General features: G+C 41.9%; 1 protein-coding gene across 8 annotated transcripts in view; it reads right to left on the bottom strand.

The window, feature by feature from the left end:
* Positions 1-19,222, bottom strand: part of ADAMTS19 (ADAM metallopeptidase with thrombospondin type 1 motif 19) — a 220,139-nt gene that overhangs the window by 172,102 nt on the left and 28,815 nt on the right. Inside the window, exon 1 of one of the 8 annotated variants that reach the window (XM_089335836.1) lies at positions 12,988-13,103. The exons of 5 other annotated variants lie outside the window; for them this stretch is intronic. The gene's annotated coding sequence lies outside the window, so the exon portion shown is untranslated. Of the gene's footprint in view, positions 1-9,462; positions 9,576-12,987; positions 13,104-19,222 lie in introns of those variants that run through there. 2 more of the 8 variants (XM_089335835.1, XM_089335838.1) reach the window with 2 other exon arrangements.

The following is a 19,222-nucleotide window of genomic DNA, read 5'->3' as shown; positions in this document are numbered from 1 at the left end:
CCAACATTTCCCATGGTGCCTTCCTTATATGCTCAACGACCTTCTTTCTTGGCCAAAGGTCTTCAAAGAGAATCATAAAATCACAATGACAGAAGGAAACTGCTCGTCTGGGCATTGGAAGAGTTTTTAAATCAAGAAAATAAAGCCTTAGAAACATGATATGGCTTGCTCTAAATCACAGAGGGAGTTCTGTGACTGTCGGGCCTGCAGGCTAAGTATCCCTTGTTAATTTTTGGTTTCAATATGTCACTCTATATTTGTGTGTTCCCCATGCTGTACTCAAGTCTCTACCAACATTCTTGGCCCCATCCCCACACACCCAAACTTAAGAAATTGTCCTGAGGTCACCCACAATTTCCTTTTATTTTCTTCTCTAAGGTATGTGATCTTTGGCCTCTTTCTTCTCAAATTTGCATTGCCTTAATTGTCTACTCTTTAAATAAGCATGTTCCCCTTTCCCAGGCTGATCTAAGACCTGCAATCTCTCTCTGCATCTGTCGCTCTCAATATCTCGAGAAACCCCCTCTAAGGAAGTGATCCCCACCTCCACCTGCAGTCCCTGGCTCCTCTTGGGAGACACACTCCTTGTTGCCCACTTCCATTATCTCCTCATTTGGACCATCCTTCACAAAACAGCACCTCCTCTCTACAACCGCGTAAGTATCTCTCTTCATAGCCCTGTCTTTCATCCAGTCACCCAGGCTAAAATTACATAATTCCACACCTTCCTTTCAAATTGACTTCAAAATATTTCTAAGACAACAGTAACAGAAGAGAACAGCTTGCCTGTACACCAGGCACATCATATGCACTGTTTCTCTTAATCTGCACACCAATTTTGGGACACTTAGGCTAATCTCACAAATTTCGTAGTTGAAAGAATTAGTGTACAAGAGATCGACTGTGTCCTAAGATCACAAATCAGTGCAAAAGGAAACAGGATTCAAACCAAAGACTGGCTGGCTTCAAGCACAAGCTGCTTTGATGAGGCTGCCTGAGAAAAGCTAGGCCTGCCATAGGACTGTTATTTCAAATAACCCTCATCTTTAAAAATCTTGCACTGCAGATCTGGATATCAAACACAACACCTCACCGATGGGAAATATCTAAAATTTCATATCAATAGAAAGGCTGGGTCCCATCCCTCACAGAGTGAAAAACAAAAAGATTCAAAAACACCGCAATGAAGTCTTGAACTGGCAGCATCTCAACAGATAGATACCCAACAGGAGTTGAAAGTGGCCACCCAGAAGGTAACACAGAGTCTTCCAAGAGGAAGCGTGAGAACCCCCGCCCAGGGGCTGAAGGGCAGCCCCCAGGAACAGTCTCCCAGACATGCACCTACGTGGCGCACAAGAGAGCATCCATCACAAGCACTCGGCAACAGCTCTCCACAAACACCACCACGCACCCAAGCTCTCTCCTCTCCAGCATCCCACACAGCAGCCAGAGAAAGCTTTGCGTAGGCGGACTGGAAACTCCAGGAGGAGTAACAAGGGCTCGGGCTCCCTTCTCCCTACCTCACTGCTTACCATTAGTGTGCAAGAAAGCTGGAATGCAGGGAGAACGTGGCAGAGGAATGTTACAGTGATGTCGACTGGGAAGGTGTGATGATCCAGGAATGAATATTTTAATTACCAGAGACTTTGTGTAACTAAATCTACCAGGGTGTTTCTGAAAACCTTAAAAGAAAAAACTTTAAAAAAAAACTTAAAGAAAACACTCCTGTTTCACTCTATCCCAGGAGGCTTGTCTACTTACTGAAAACTTACATGTGCATAAAGTGAATTCAGGTAGTGCGGAATAGGAAGTGCTGCAGGAATGGCCCCCTGGAGGAAAGACATCTGAGCAGACAGTGCGAGCGGTGGCCAGGCCCGGTCATGGAGGGAGAGCATCGGAGAGGGGGAAGCCAAGGTCTGGCGTGGGAACAGACCTGGCCTGCGGAGGAGAGGGAAGGCCTGGCAGCGGGAATGGAAGGACACACGGGAAGCAGCTGCTAGAAGGAGTCCCTGGGGCTCTCTCCAGCACCATCACTTTCCGGGACTCACATTCAGACACGGCCCCGATCAGAGTCCTGCTTCCGGCTCTCAGCCCTCCACCTTCTCCTGGGCAGGCGAGACGGCTCCTCGTGGTGCACACTTCTAACACCTACACGGTTTATTCACATAACAATCACCCTGGAACGGATTTCACTCCTGCGTAGGAAAAACCATGATCTCTCCTCCACTTCTTAATACACTGCTCCCCTGCTGTCTCTCTCTCTCTGACACGTGACGGAGATACGGTTTAAAAACACTTCCAAAAGTGTACTTTAAAACTGCCCTAACTGAACAGCATCTCAAGCCTGACAATCAGTAGCAGCTGTTCTCTGCCTGTATGCTGAATCAAGGAAAGCAAAGTGATAACGACCGGGAAACCGGAAGACGGAGTCCCAATCTGACATTTAGTTACCCAAATCACCGACACTGTTGTCACGTTTCTCACTTTATATTCTAATTTTTGCTCATATCAAGAAAACTATTGAATTTCCTATATTTTCTTGAATCCACTCATGTTACTGTGATTTCTTACGCCTATAATTATTCTTAATTAGTACTTTGGGATGTCTATGAAAAATTTTAAAGTATAGATTTTATTTTAAATCCATTTATTTGTCAATCGGTCTAGCCAAACACTAGCATGTTCCCTGTATCGTCCTGATGACTAATGTGTGTTACAAATGTACCTACTGAACACCTGCATGGAGCAGGATGCAAGCCACTGAAGATGCGAACATGGAAACGGATCATTCTCTGTCCTCAGGGACCTTAGATACCAGGAGAGCGGACAAACATCACATATTCAGATGTACTTAGGAAACGATGAATTATAAAATGTGCAATAAAGAAACGAGTAAAGATCTGAAAGAAGTAAAGTGAAAGTTGAGATGCTAGAGAATGTGGCTAAATAAAATCTTTCAAAGACGACAGCATTTGAGGCATCCCCTAAAGTCCAAGAAGAAGTCAGCCATACAAAAGAAGAACCTAAGTGGGAGAACAGAGATGGTGTCGCAGGCAGAGGGGTGCCACGCACCAAGGCTACGAATCTGGGAGAAACACGCTAGGAACTGAATATATCTATTTGTGTTCACCAAAGTATACACTTTGGGGATAGGTATTTGTCCTAGTGTTTAAAATGCCACATCAAAGTGTGTCTGTTCCAGCCCAGGCTCTGCTCACGACTCCTATTAATTCCTGTTACTGTGCGCCCTGGGAGGCAGCACGTGACGGCTCAAGTAACTGGGTCCGTGCTACTCACACTGGAAACCTGGACTGAGTTCCCAGATTCACCCTGGCACAGCCCTGGCCACTGCAGGCATTTGGGCAGGGAACCACTGGATAGGGCCCGTCTCTCTCTCTCTTTCTCTTTATTTCTTTGCCTTTCAGGTAAATATTTTTAAAGTGTTCAAGTTAAAATTGTTATTTCTAACAATCTATGCTTTTTCCCTCATGTGTTTATGAAACAGTAAAACATGCACTTAAATAAATGAAACATAAAGACTAAGTAATACAGCTATCCTGCTTACTAATAGAGAGACAAGTAGCAGGAGAAGCAGGGCTGGTCCTAGAAGGCAGAAACCAGGAAGAGAGACAAAGGGCAGCACATTTTATTTTTTCCATTATAATTCCTACAGCAAGCACTGAACTTGTAAATGAAGTACCTACATGACCTAGCCTACTGTCCGATGCTGAAGAAAGCCTAGAATGGAGAGATACAAGACTCGTTGGAAGGCTACTGTAGTAACCGCAGCAATACCCAGGAGTGGGCATTTAGCCTACCAAAGACACCATGCCCCACATACAGTGCCTGCCTAGGTTTGACTCCTGGCTTTGGCTCCTGACTCCAGCTGCCTCCCAGAGTAGACGCTGGGAGGCAGCGGATGATGGCTCGTGTACCTAAGTCCCTGCCAGCCACATGTCCTACCTTGAATGAATTCAGAGCCCATAACCTCCAATAGGCCCAGTCTGCCTCTTGCAGGCATTTGGAGAATGAACCAGCAGATAAGATCTCTCTTTCTCTCTCTCTCTTTCTATGCCTCCAAAATAAAAAAAAAAAAAAACCATTTACTTTTAAAAGACAAAAATAATAAATAATGGTGGCATTGATGTAAGGTCAGTGAGGAAAATGCATGGATAAGCAAAGATTCCGTTAAAAACCTGCCAAGTGGCATAGAGCAGAGGCAGTAACATGAGACACACAGATACATACATAGACACACATATACAACAGCCCAAAAAAAGAACAGAGAGGTTGGCAGGGTGTAATTCAGATATGGCTCTCAAGAACAGAATAAGACATTCAGGTTTTACTTGAAGCATAGTTTGAAACAGCTGACAGCAGAGAGCACAATATGACATAAATTCTGAACAAGACCATTCCTGTTTGTCTTTGGAAAACAGAACGTTAGAGTGACAAGGGGGCAGTGGGGAAGGTCAGTTTGAAGTTGGTTCCAACAGTCCAGGTGCAAGATCACGGTGGCCAGAATGATGAAGCAACATATGGTGGCTGTACTAATGACAGGGAGAAAGCAAGTACATGGGAGATTTATTTTGGACTCTCCTCCACATCAGCAGGCTACAAGCCAAGGGTGTCCATGGTGTGATGTTGGAACATGGGGGAATGCGGGATAATGCTGTAATTTCAGTCCCGAGTGCCCAAGGAGCAGAGACAGGTGTCTCTAAGACTAAAACTCAAGAAAGCAGGGAACTTGAGAAGCAGACAACAGCACAGCAAAGGAGACCCAGGAGAAAGGGCTGATGAGGTGAAAGGAAAAGTTTGAGTTTGCATACTTTTCCTTCCTCAAAAAAAAAAAAAAAATCAGAATTAACTCTCAGGAAAAAGCTCTTCTCCGGTTTGCTCCGAGAACACCCTTATCTGTATCTAACCCACACTGCTCAAGTTGAAAAATGCAGTACTGCGATGCAAGATGATCAAACACATGTGCTTGTGTTTTTTGTTAAATTTTGTTAAATTCAACAGCACAGAAACATTTCCATAGCTTCATCAATCAGGATTCTCAGAAGTCATAACAATGTGACTTTCTTTTGCTGCAAATGAATTTTACTTGTTCCATACTGAGTCCAGAGACAAATTTAGGTTTATTAACTTTGCTTGACCTATATTATTTTTTAAACACTAAAAATCAGCTTCCAACTTGCCACTCAATGTGTGCTCCTCACACACCTAGTTATTAAAGGGTTAGTCGGTCCGTGACTTCCCAGGGCCATTCACCATAGTGCTGTCCACTCACAGCACTTATCTCATGCACAGCCATAAGTGGAACTCAATGAGACCACTGAGGAGGCTGCACAGCTGCAGATTGGGGAAGCACTCATCACTGCCAGGTTGACCTCACAATTGACAGAGACGTTGCCAACCTCCTACACACCCCTAGAGAGTAGATGCAAATTCATGTTGCCATGGGAACAAGATTAATGGAGCAAACTACTAAAGGACCACAGCTTGGGGACTCACAGACATGGCAAACTTGCTGCAACTTATTTTTAGGATTCAATTAAAAATCAAATGCATATAACAGCTAATGTACTTGACAATATTTACAGAGTACATACTATGGGTCAGAGAATGTCCTGGAGAGAAGGAAATGCAATACTTAAGGAGTTTACTTAGGCTAGATTTTTATGTTCTTTTTTTCATTTGCCCCCACATCAGCAAAATGAGGTAGTGGTGTCTGTTTTACCCATTTATGGTCCTTGGACAGTTCTTCACACCACATTCTGAATGGTATTAAGCAATATCCAAGAATTTATCATGCTATTCTCCCAATTAAAAAGAGGAATAAACTTCGTACCAGCAGAGTTCTTTCTTGCATGACCCGTTTCTTAACCGGGGAAACCTCAGATGCAGATGTGTATATGACAAGGGAGAACCTAAAGAACATGCTTGACTTTTTAGCCTTCTAACCCTTCCTTACTCTCTTATAAATGTCCCACTAGCGCGTAAGAAAACACTAATAAGAACTCATGCTGATTTATTAGAGGCTGCCTTAGGAGAACATATACAACTAAAGAGCTGAAATAATATAGTATAAACTCTGCAACCCAAAGCTCTCTGCACATACCAGACCACATCAGGGATACTACACTCATGCACTATGTTTTACAAAAGACATTTATATACTAGAGAACTTCAAAACATGAAATTAAGAGTCATTTAACTCCAAATTCCACCTACAGAATGTATCATTCATCAACATCACTGATAAATATTTAAAGTTCCATATACACATTTCAATCACCAGTAGAGCTCTCAGCACTGAGCCAATCCAGGCACCTACAAATACTGGTAACTCTCAGACTTTTTTATAAAAAGTCCAGAATGTTCCCAGCCACTAAGGGACACGGCCCCTGAATCTGCACCTTAAGCAGCCTTTTATATTTGATATACATAACAAATATTCTCATGGCCCTGCTACAATCAGCTTTTCCAGCATGAAATGGGTTCCCTGCCCACTTCATTCTTGTCATTGTACAAGCATGGTCTCGAGTTTATAAATGTCTCTCAGGCTTGCGTTCCTTCGATTTTAAAGCATGGCAGTGGATGTTAAACAAAAAGCATCTTTACCGTGCAGAAAAAGCTGAAAAAAGGGACTACAGGAAAAGTAACACTGTAAGGATCTGGGACAGACTGGCAGAAAATGACAAGATGGAAAATGCTTTATTACCTTTGTCAACCTTTATTAGGAAGTACTTCAAACTTAGGAATGTAAAGGACAATAGAGTACTAAGTCATATGCTCTCAAAATTTAATAGATATTAATATTTATTTAGATGTATTTATTTATTTGAAAGTCAAAGACAGAGGGAGTGGCCGGCACCGCGGCTCACTAGGCTGATCCTCCACCTGCAGCGCCAGTACTGAGGGTTCTAGTCCCGGTTGGGGCGCCGGATTCTGTCCCGGTTGCTCCTCTTCTAGGCCAGCTCTCTGCTGTGGCCCAGGAAGGCAGTGGAGGATGGCCCAAGTGCTTGAGCTCTGCACCTGCATGGGAAGCCAGGAGGAAGCACCTGGCTCCTGGCTTTGGATAGGTGGCGCCGGCCATAGCAGCCATTTGGCGGGTGAACCAATGGTAGGAAGACCTTTCTCTCTGTCTCTCTAACTCTGCCTGTCAAAAAAAAAAAAAAAAAAAAGACAGAGGGAGTGATACAAGCACAGATACACACACACACAGAGAGAGAGAGAGAATATCTTCCATCTGCTGGTTTACTTCCCAGATGGCCACAACAGCTAGGATTGGGCCACGCTGAAGCCAGGAGCTGCATCTGAGTCTCACACATGGGTGGCAGAAGCCTAAATACTTTGGGCCATCTTCTGTTGATTTTCCCAGGCACATTAGCAGGGAGCTGGATCAGAAGTGGAGCAGCTGGGACAAAAGCAAGCGCCCATAAGGGATGTCCGTGTCACAGGCTGCAGGTTTATCCGCTGAGCCATGTCAGCCCTGTTGATATAAATCATATAAAATAAATAAATAAATAACATTTGGGGCCGGCACTGTGGCATAGAGGGTAAACCCATATGCATATGCAGTTTGAAGCAACTGGAGAAATTTGCAATATGAGGATCACAATATGATTCAATCCCTGTCAGATGTAACTCAACAGTTAGCCATCAATAATATAGAGTGATGTGCAGCAAGGCGAACTAGCAAAGGAAAAAAATCAGTTCATCTGGAATGTAAATGGGATACATCTGCTCTCATGCTGCCATGACAGGTAGGTAGCTGCATATACAAGCCTGGAGTTCAAAGGAGAGGTCTGCACTGGGACTGTAGAATCTGGCGTCCATGGCAGATAACTGGCATTTGGGCCATGAGAATGGATGAGACCACCACTCAAGTTCAACTAGAGAGGAGACAGCCCATGACTAGGAGTGGGCCCCACGGTATAAAGGTGCTGCTGAGAAGGGAAATAAACAGGTTCTGAAAAGCAGCAGCCCCAGAGGTGTGATGTCCAGGATGGCAAATGGCAAAAACCTATCAGGAATGAAGCCCTGCCCATTCCTACTGGAGGTGAAATAAGAGGACACTCTCAGTGTCTCCACGTGATTACTTTTCTCCATGGCTTCCACCCTCCGAGATCAACTGTACTGGAATTTGCAATACTTGTTTCCGGTTAAAATTAATATTGCCATTCAGTGTAATAGTTCATTCATGCTTTAATGTAATATAAATTTCAATGGAAGATGGTGAAAATCTTACTCCAAATTCATCACAGATACATATTATATATGTGTGACATTAATATTAATATATATAATTTTTGTGGTTTGAAAGGAAAATGAAATAGTAGAAAAATATCTGAAAGCAACGGATCAAGGAATAAAAACAGAAAAGTAAGCAGACTGTAATTCCTAACAGAATAGAAAATACTTGGGTAACTGTCACCTCTGACTTCTAGCTTGGTTGTAATAAACAGTAACATTTAAGCCATTTTATTTTCATCCAAAGTTTTACTGAAACTAACTGTAGAACTTCTCTTTTATTCTAGTAAGTTTTATATTGTTACACGTAGTGAAGGTGTTTTATTGGTTCCATTATGTAAAAAGCTATTAATTATAGATGGTTTTTAGTATTTGCAAATTAAATAAGAATTAAATTCATGTTCTTATCTGAGGGATTAGTTGACATTTTTGAATAATTAGAGTCAAAGGCAACATCAAGATTCTTTGTAAAGACCTCTCTACTAGCAGACATTCTAATTTGAAGAAGATTCTACCAAAATATTCTCAACTGATAAAATAACTACCTTAAAAGCATAACTAATGGGGCAGGCATTTGGCAGAGTGATTCGACTCTCCTTTAGGGACACCCTCATCTCATATCCAAATCCCTGGTTCAAGTCCCAGCTCATGTACTTCTAACACAACTTCCTGCTAGCCTCACACTGGGGGATAATAGAAGATGGCTCAAGTACTTGAGTCCCTGCCATCCATATGGGAGACCTGGAAAGAGTTCTGGGCTCCTGGCTTCAGTCTGATTCAACCCTTTGGGGAGTGAGTCATCAGATGGAAGATCTCTCTCTCTTTCTGCGTGTGTGTGTGTGTCTGCCTCCAAGTCTTCCAAATAAAATTAAATAAAAATTTTAAAATAACTAATTACAAAACATTATTACTTTTAAAACAGGTTATTGCAAACTCTGAAAGGAAAACTAAATGAAGTTAAACCAAAAAGACAAAGTAGATTTAGAAAACATTCGATATGTATATGATTATATCACATCTATTTTATACAGAGACATCAAGAACCCTAGCAGTAAAATTAGTAATTAAACATACAACTCCAACAGGAGGAAAACAAGCTGAGAAATAGTTTTAGTTGGTAATTAAGGAATGTCAAATCCAATAATGAGGCACAACTATGCATATAAAATCATAATGCATAGTAAATGGGAAAAGTTAATCTGATACCTTCCAACTTACACTTGTGACCACATAAATCAGTGCTGGCTGGGAAGTCCTCAGAGACCCGTGTTACTTACACCTCTGGACTCAGGAATTGCAGCTCGGGCAATGTATTCCTGGAATAACATTCAAAATAAGACCTCCTTGCTTTTCTTTATTAAATCCAGTGATACAAAAGTATTAAAGAAAAATAAGCAGAAGAGATTTGATTAGGGTTTTGGAGAAGAAAAGAACTTCTTAAATAAGCAATGATACAGAGCTACACAAAGAGTCAGGGAATAAAAGACATTTTCCATGGTTTCTGTTGTAGAGGTGCAACCTAACTCCACCTCTTGCATGCCAATCTAGTGCACCCACTTTCCCAGGATGCACCTCAATCCCCACTACATCCAAGAAGAGGACACAGTGAACACATGAAAACTGGACTCCATGGGGTCAGCGCTGTGGCATAGCAGGTAGAGCCACCACCTGCAGTGCTGGCATCCCATATGGGTACCGGTTCGTGTCCTCGTTGCTCCACTTCTGATCCAGCTCTCTGCTATGGCCTGGGAAAGCAATAGAAGATGGCCCAAGTCCTTGGGCCCCTCCACCTGCGTGGGAGACCCAGAAAAAGCACCTGGCTCCTGGCTTCAGGTGGACGAGGCTCCAGCCGTTGCGGACAATTGGAGAGTGAACCAGTGGATGGAGGACCTCTCTTTGCCTCTCCTCTCTCTGTAACTCTGATTTTCAAATAAGTAAATAATGGAAAAAAAAAAAAAAAGCTGAATTCCATGTGGAGACACCAGGAGAATACCAGAGGACACCACCGCCTTTTATATATTCAGTTTGGGCTCCACTTTCGACCCCATAAAGGGGTCCACTGGGCTGGTGTGAACAGTGTTCACTTGCTCTCTCTCTCTCCTTCTCCTTCTTCCTCCCTCCCTGCCTCCACATGGACAGGAACTCTTCCCCATGTTGTCTCTCTCTTTTTGGCTCTCTCACATCAAGTATCCCTCCCTGTGGCATTGTCTACAGTCGCATCTCAATATGTATTCACTCTCTCTTTAAATAAACCCTACTCCCATTTTTGTACTTTACATGTGTCTCTGCTTTAAATTCTTGTATCATGCAGGGACCAGGGTTGGGAGGGGTGGTCTGGAATCCAACAAGCAGGAAACATAGCCCCACAAAGGAACAAGCACATGGCATAATATCCATGTTTCAAAGTAATAAATAATTGGGAACCATCTGAACAGTCCATAAATTATGGAATATTTAGGGGAAACACATGTCATGCAGTTCTTAAATGGTAAATGACAAACTGTGTTTAAAAATGAAGTGTTAGGACACGGTGGGTTAAGCCCCAATGTGGTACAGCTGTATCCCGTACTGGGGTGCAGTTCAAGTCCTATGTACTCTGCCTACTATCCAACTTCCTAATAATGCATCCTGGGAGGTAGCAGGTGATGGCTCAAGTGGGTGGGCCGCTGGATGGAGTTCTGGACTCCTGGAGTTGATCTGTCCCAGCCCTGGCTGTTGTAGGAATTTAGGGAGTAAACCAGCAGATGCAAGCATTCCCCGTGCTCTTCTGTCACTCTTCCTTTCAAACAGATGAACATAAATATTTTTTAAAATGAAAAAAATCATATACTTTTGTAGAATGGGTAAAAGAACTCAATACAAGTGCAGAAAAACAAAAGAGTAGTAACAACAGCACAGCAAAATTCTAACAGTGATTACAGGGAATGAAAATATAAAGAAATCGCTTTTTCAAATTTCTTAGGTGGTTACAATATTTTCATAATATATACTCATATATATACAGATATATGTATGAATATAATAGGTCTTAAAAACATGCACATTATCTTTTGATCCCATTTTCCACAAACTTTTTGAAGTTTCACAGCAGCCAATACTGGACCGGGTTGAAGCCAGCAGCAGGGAACCAATCCCAGTCTACAGTGTGGGTGATAGGGAATGAACTACTTGAGCCCTTACCTGCTGCCTCACAGGGCACACATTATCTGCAACCTAGAAACAGAAGCAGAAACAGAACTCAAACCCACACACATTGCTAAGGGATGCAGGTGTCTCAACCAACAGCTCAGGTGCTATGTTCAGACATTTTTATGTATTTATACACACAGAGAGAGATACCTAAAAGCAAATGGATACTGAGTTTTTAAAACATAATTAGAAAAAGGCAATTAGTAGAAAGGCAATTATAATTTGAGAAGAGAGGCCTTCTTTATAAAAAGAAAAGGATTTATTTATTTATTTGAAAGGCAGAGTTACAGAGAGGTAGAGGCAGAGGCAGAGAGAGAGATCTTTGATCTGCTGGTTCACTCCCCAAATGGCTTCAGTGGCTGCAGCTAGAATGATCCAAGGGCCTGGAGCTTCTTCAAGGTCTCCTACATGGCGCAGGAACCCAAGGACTTGGGTCATCATCTACTGTTTTCCCAGGTTCCTTAGCAAGGAGCTGGATTGGAAGTGGAACAGCTGGGACTTGAACTGGTGCCTGTATGGGATGCCAGCCACTGCAGGTGGTGGCTTTACCTGCTACACCACAGCGCCGGCCCCTGAGAGGCCTTCTTAAAGAAACACTAAAATGGAGTAACCATATTGGACAGCGATATCAAATTTGATCATATATAAATGTAAAAAAAAAAAAAAGAAAAAAAAGAAAAGTGCTTTATGACAAGACCATCATAATCATATTTGACATAATGGAATAAAGTATTTGCAATACAAGTAATAAAGAAATGTACTTAAATATAGTAATTCAGAGACAGAGAGATTGGCCTTCATAAGGATTCCAAGACTACATGATAGAAAAATCACAATAGAAAAATCCTAGTGGTTGATGACAAGAAAAGATGATCAACCTGACCAATAATGAAGGAAATTAAAATGGAAAAAAAACACAGAATGCCACTGCACAGTCATCTACTCAAAAGTAAACTTTAAATTAGAATCAATTAGGGTTACTGGAGTAAGGCAGTAAACACATTTGAGTAACAATTTCACACTACCTGTTTTACAAAAATGTGTCCATTCAATGTCTCAGCAGTTTCACTAAAAAGAACTTGCCCAAGTGCATGAGAGAGAAAAAATATTATACTACTTGGAGTTCAGCACATGAGTGACAAAAAAAAAATATCAATGTATCTTTTATCTTATACACAAAAAGAGTAAAAAACATGAAATTTATAAATCCTGATACATTAATTAATAAGCATACATATTATGATGCAAGTCGGAAATTATACAATATACAAGATGATGAGCCAGATTACATGAATATTATAAGAAACAATCTGTTTACTGGAAAACAATTTTTCTTAAGTTTAAAAATGGACCCCAAAGGCTACACTATTAATAGAAATACTCTGAGTTGCAACAAAGTTCTTAAACAACTTTATTAATTTATGCAAGTTTAAAAAGGTAAATATTTTAACTAGACTATTTAAATGAGTTATTTCTCATACAATAAATAGCAACGTATTTTGAAAATTGGTATCTTTTTTTTTTTTTCAAGATTTTATTTACTTATCTGAGAGGCAGAGTCACAAAATCTCCCCAAATGGACACACGGGCCGAAGCTAGGCTGATCGGAAGCTGGGAGCCAGGTGCTTCTTCTGCGTCTCCCATGCAGATGGAGGGGCCAAGCACTCGGGCCATCTGCCACTGCTTTCCCAGGCCATAAGCAGAGAGCTGGATTGTAAGAGGAGTAGCCGGGACTCGAACCGGTGCCCACATGGGATGCCAGCGCTGCAGGCAGAGTCTTAACCTACCAGACCACGGCACCGGCCCCTACTGTCTTGCATTTTAAACCCTGACTCAAATGGCTTTGTTTTTGTTTTTCTTGCACCTTGGCAGTGCGTAACTGTTCCTATGAAGAGAAGGAAATGATTTTGAAACTGTACGTATGAAAGGAAATACCTAGGCTATATGGCCATCTAAGAAATTATTTAGATTTGGTTACCACCAAATTTACTCTGCTTGATTTCTGACAATGACTCTCAGAAAACACAGTATGTAGATCTGACACGAAGGTAAACACAACAACGCTGAAAGAAAACGAAAGAACTAAAAACAAAAAGAAAAAAACTAAAAAGAAAAAATTAAAAAAAAAAACAAAAACGAAAGAACTGCCACACACAGACACATGCTCTCACACAAACGCATTTCTGCAAACTGGCACTCCATCCTGTGACTTGATAAAGTCACTGATTAGTTCCAGCAGCTGTTTTATAGATTCCTTGGGATATTTTATATGCATGAACATGTTGTCTGCAAATGAATGCAATTTTTCTTCTTCCTTCCTTATCTACTTGCCTTTAACTTTTAAGTTGTGTCGCACTTGTTTGTTTATTTGAGTTCTGTAGTTGCTAGGCTCTGCAGTGCAGTGATCAATGTAAGTGGTTAGAAGGCCGTTCCTGTCTTATTCCTGACAACAGGGAAAATATACAATCTTACACAATCACGAATGATTTTAACCAAGAGTTTCCACAGAGGCCTGTGAAGAGGCTGGAGACAGTTGTGTCTAATGCTGCTTCGCTGAGACTCTCTTACAAGGAAGGAATTCTAGGGCTGCTGTGGTGGTGTAGCAGGTAGAGCAGCCACCTGTGAAATCAGCATCGCAGAAGGGCACCAGTTCAAGTCGGGTGCTCCACTTCCAGTCCAGCTCCCTGCTGATGTGTCTGGGAAAGCAGCAAAAGATGGCCCAATCCTTGGGCCCCTGCACCCACGTGGGAGACCCAGAAAAAGGTCCTGGCTCCCAACTTCAGCCTGGCCCAGCCCCGGCCACTGTGGCCATTTGGGGGGTAAACCAGCAGAGGGAAGATCTCTCTTGCCCTCTCTGTCTCTACCTGCTTCGCCACAAAGCTGACCCCACAGGTATTTTTCCTGTTAAGTCATCTTTGCATTCTCTGGATAACCTCTTCTTGGCCACGACTGATTAGTCCTTTCACCTACTACCAGATTTCACTTCCTCATATTTGTGACGATCTCAGTGTCTACGTTCAGGTGAGATTATGTGACAGCTCTTTTTCCTGTATTGCCTTTTCCTGTTATTGATATCAGCATAATGCTGTCCTCATAAAAAGTACTGGGGGACATTCTCTCCTTTCAAATTACTTAAGGAGGCCGGCACCGCGGCTCACTAGGCTAATGCGGGGCTGGCACACCGGGTTCTAGTCCCGGTCGGGGCGCCGGATTCTGTCCCGGTTGCCCCTCTTCCAGGCCAGCTCTCTGCTGTGGCCCGGGAGTGCAGTGGAGGATGGCCCAAGTGCTTGGGCCCGCACCCCATGGGAGACCAGGATAAGCACCTGGCTTCTGCCTTCGGATCAGCGCGATGCGCCGGCCGCGGCGGCCATTGGAGGGTGAACCAACGGCAAAGGAAGACCTTTCTCTCTGTCTTCTCTCTCACACTGTCTACTCTGCCTGTCAAATAAATAAATAAATAAATAAAACAAATTAATAAAAAAAGAGTTGACTCTCTCAAATTACTTAAGGAATCTGTAGTACATCTTCCTTAGATACGTGGTAGAACTCCAAAATCAGAATTTGCTTTTGGGAGAAATGTTTAATTATACGTTTAATTACATAATACACAGGGTTCCACAAATGTCCTGCTTTTTTTCTTCAATCATTTTGTCAATATGCATTTTGCAAGAAATGTGTCTCTTTCATCTAAGGCTGGAAACTTGCTTGATATAAACAGACACAACTATGTCCTTATAATCATTTTAATTTCAGAGAAACTGTACTGATATCTTCCTTTAAATAAACATATTCTCTCATTTTTCTTTGCTCATTTGAAGTAGAAACAAATTTATTTTTTGAAAAAAACTATTTTTCTCTATTTTTAAATGACAGTCTTGCATGTATTATGTACTTTCTTTTACATACGTTGTGTTTAATTTGCTCTTCCTTTTCTAACTCAGGATGGACCTAACTTCTTAACCAATAATCTAACCAATAATTTAATGCTATAAATGTCCCCATAAGTTGGCTGCAACTCACTTGTTGTGGCATGCTGTGTACTCATTTTCATTCAGTTCAAATATTTCCTAAGTTCTTCTGTTACTTTTATGTTATTTTGTACTGTTTTTTATTTCCAAAATTAAGATAATTTTTAAATATTTCTTTTTCTAAAGTTTACTTATTTGAGATGCAGAGTTACAAAGAAAGAGAGGGAGAGAGAGCGAGATATTCCATCTGTTGGCTAACTCCCAAAATGGCCACAACAGCCAGGGCTGAGCCAGGCAGAAGTCAGGAGCTTCCTCTGGGTCTCCTATGTTAGGGCAGGAACCCAAGCACTTGGGCCATCTTCCACTGCTTTCCCAGGTGTATTACCAGGGAGCTGGGTCAGAAGTGGAGCAGCTGGGATGTGGAATGGTGCCTGTATGGGCTCTGACGTTGCAGGCTGCGGTTTTACACACTACCCCACAATACCGGCCTCTTTCTTTTATTATTAACTTCCCTGAAATCCACCGTTACCAAAAAACACATCTGTATGTTTTCAGAGTAATCCACCTTGATGACTAGCCCATGTACACTGGACATAAAATTTTCCGTAAGTATAGATTAGGTCAAATGGGTTGATAGTGTTCTGTTTTTTTTGTTTCTTCTTTTTCAAAATGTTCTAATTGTTCTACCAATTACTGAGAGATGAGTACAGATGAGAAGTAACAATCAAGTTTGACAATGCCAGGAGGTGGTTGGCATGGATGTGGGAAAACACAGTCTGAATGAAGTGTATAGTCACCCTGATGGACAATTAGATAGCGTTTATAGTAAATATGAAGATATGTATCTTCAAAAACCACAATCTTACTAACAAGTATATATCCAAGAGAAACTCCTGCACAGGTACACAAGACTTTCAAAAGAATGATCATTATTACATTGTTTACAATTCCAAAAGAATAAAAAAAGGAGATAAAATGGGCATTCATCACTAGGGTAGTGGATAAATAAATGTTTAAGTAAAATCACAGATTAAAAGGTGGATTACAGCTGCATGCAACAACCTGAATAAATCTGACAAGTACCATATGGATTTTAAAAAGGCAGCTTCTAAAAGGAGTTCTACTGTCTGATTCTACTTCTGCAAATTTTTAAAACACAAAATAATGGTATATATTTTATGGATATATACATATGTAATAAAATTATAAAATAGGGATGAACATTACATAGGCAAGTTTGAGAAAACTGGTCAAATCTAGGGAGTCAGGAAAGAAATTAGGCAGTTAGCGAAGAGTATACAAGGGGTGCAATGTGATCAACAGAATTTACAACTAAAGAACATGAGCTAAACTGATGAAACTGGGATGCTAGCTGTATTAACTGCTGCATTTTCCTGTGAACTTAAATAACCTTGCAGTTAGAGACCTAGGTGTAGCTTTCAATGACTAAGAGATTAATGGGAAAATGGTCAAAGATTATGAGCATATAATGTACATAATAAATACAAGTTATGAAAACAAACATTAAAAATCTATAAAGTATGGCCGACGCTGCAGCTCAATAGGCTAATCCTCCTCCTGCGGCACTGGCACCCCGGGTTCTAGTCCCGGTCGGGGCGCTGGATTCTGTCCCGGTTGCTCCTCTTCCAGTCCAGCTCTCTGCTGTGGCCCAGGAGTGCAGTGGAGGATGGCCCAAGTCCCTGGGCCCTGCACCCACATGGGAGACCAGGTGAAGCACCTGGCTCCTGGCTTCAGATGAGATCAGTGTGCCGGCCACAGCGTGCTGGCCACAGCAGTCATTGGAGGGTGAACCAATGGAAAAAAAAGAAAGACCTTTCTCTCTGTCTCTCTCACTGTCCACTCTGCCTTTAAAAAAAAAAAATCTATAAAGTATACTGTAACCGTAAAAGAGTATTAATATTCACTATGGATAAAGACACGAGAAAAATGGCACTTCTACAGTTGCTGATAGCATAAACTGGAAGATTTTTGAAAGCTGATATGGCAGAAGGTATTAAAATTTCAATAGTGCAAGCCCTGTGTGCCTTCAGGGTATGACACAAAGGTATCATAACCAGGAGTATCTCCTAGAAATATATACAGCTCTATGTAAGCAGCTGCGTATTGTGGAATCGCCGTCATTTGAGTTGGTATAATATAGTACTAACCTAAAATTCTAGCAGTATAAGAATCCTCATGGCTACTCCGTGCTCAGCAGCAGTAACAGCCACCCACAGAGTAATCCAATGAAGAGCAGCTCAGAGGATCTTGTGTGTATGTCCAGGTTCATGCAGCAGATCTGACACCAGGGGCTGGATCCTCTGAAGCATAGTGGGTCGCAACCATGTCAATCATAACAGCTCTCGCCTATAAACAAATGCTGAAAGCTCTTAACTAAAGTCTGAAAATTTTGTCTGTTATGACACATTTTTAGATCACTCATTTGTATAATTAATATGATTTTAAAAAATTCTATTTTAAGCTAATTAAATTGGATTTTAGACAATTAATTAGGAAATTTAAAAATTCTTTTCTGAATGTTTCCTTAATTTTGAGAAAATAGGCTCAAAATATTGTACATGAAATAAATTCTATTGCACATGTGAAACAGCAAAAAAAAAAAAAAAAAAAGTGGGACAAGCACAACTTGGACTCTTAGAAAGAGGACCTGGTGGACTGGAAGACTGCTTTCCTGTATACTTTGATGGACATGCAAAGTTAGCTGGGCAGTATCATAGAGGGGCAAACAGTTTTGTTTTTTGTTTTTTTTTTTTTTTTTTTGACAGATAGAGTTAGACAGTGAGAGAGAGAGAGACAGAGAGAAAGGTCTTCCCACCATTGGTTCACCCCTCAAATGGCCGCTACGGCCAGAGCTATGCTGATCCCAAGCCAGGAGCCAGGTGCTTCCTCCTGGTCTCCCACGCGGGTACAGGGCCCAAGCACTTGGGCCATCCTCCACTGCACTCCCGAGCCATAGCAGAGCACCAGACCGGAAGAGGAGCAACCGGGACTAGAACCCGGCGCCCATATGGGATGCCAGCGCTGCAGGTGGAGGATTAACCGAGTGAGCCACGGCCGGCCCCGGCAAACAGTTCTTTATAATACAGGGTGAAGAATTCAGATCATCTGGACACAGTCTGGAACAGAAAGAGAGCAAAGGCAGTAGGGCCCCAGAGCTCAGGAGACAGGGAGGTCCTCTGACATACCCCTATTCCAAACACCCAACGTCTTCCAGACGATTCCCTAGAATTCCTGAAATGACTGGTAATCCACAACCATTATGAACACTGTTCCTTATTTTAAACATAAAGGTATGTAATTTTGAAAAGCAGCAATGCAGTTGAATATTCTGTACAAGTCAATGTGGAAAAAACAAGGGCAGCGCCAGTGGACACAGGACTGAGCAAAGAGCTCAGAAAGGAATGCACTCTACTTAAATCCTCACCCAAAACCTGAACAAAAATCTGGAGCCAAGTCCCTAGAACCTCATGGGCCAAGGGATGCCGGGCTCCAAGGAATGTTCTGGAGATCTCTGGGGGCAGGAGGCCCTCAGTTGACCCTTGCACCACTTCCACACGGAGTGTACATAACCGCTCAGCTAAGATCCTCTTGAGAGCCATCGAATCTTCATGAGGATGCGTGTCTGTCTTCCCTAATATTAAGCATCTTTTACGAGAGCTCATTCTCCATGAGTATCTTTTTTAGTGGACTGCTTACTCATACTGCTTTTTTATACTACTTTATACTATTGTCTGCTTTCTTTTAATGAAGACAGTCCTGTATATATTCTGGAAACAAGCACTTCAGAT

This window comes from Oryctolagus cuniculus, chromosome 6 (assembly GCF_051225735.1).
Source record: "Oryctolagus cuniculus isolate XC-2025 breed Fujian yellow rabbit chromosome 6, ASM5122573v1, whole genome shotgun sequence".
Lineage (NCBI taxonomy): Eukaryota > Metazoa > Chordata > Mammalia > Lagomorpha > Leporidae > Oryctolagus > Oryctolagus cuniculus.
Note: the sequence above shows the minus strand (reverse complement) of the source record. Positions and strands in the feature narration are given on the sequence as shown.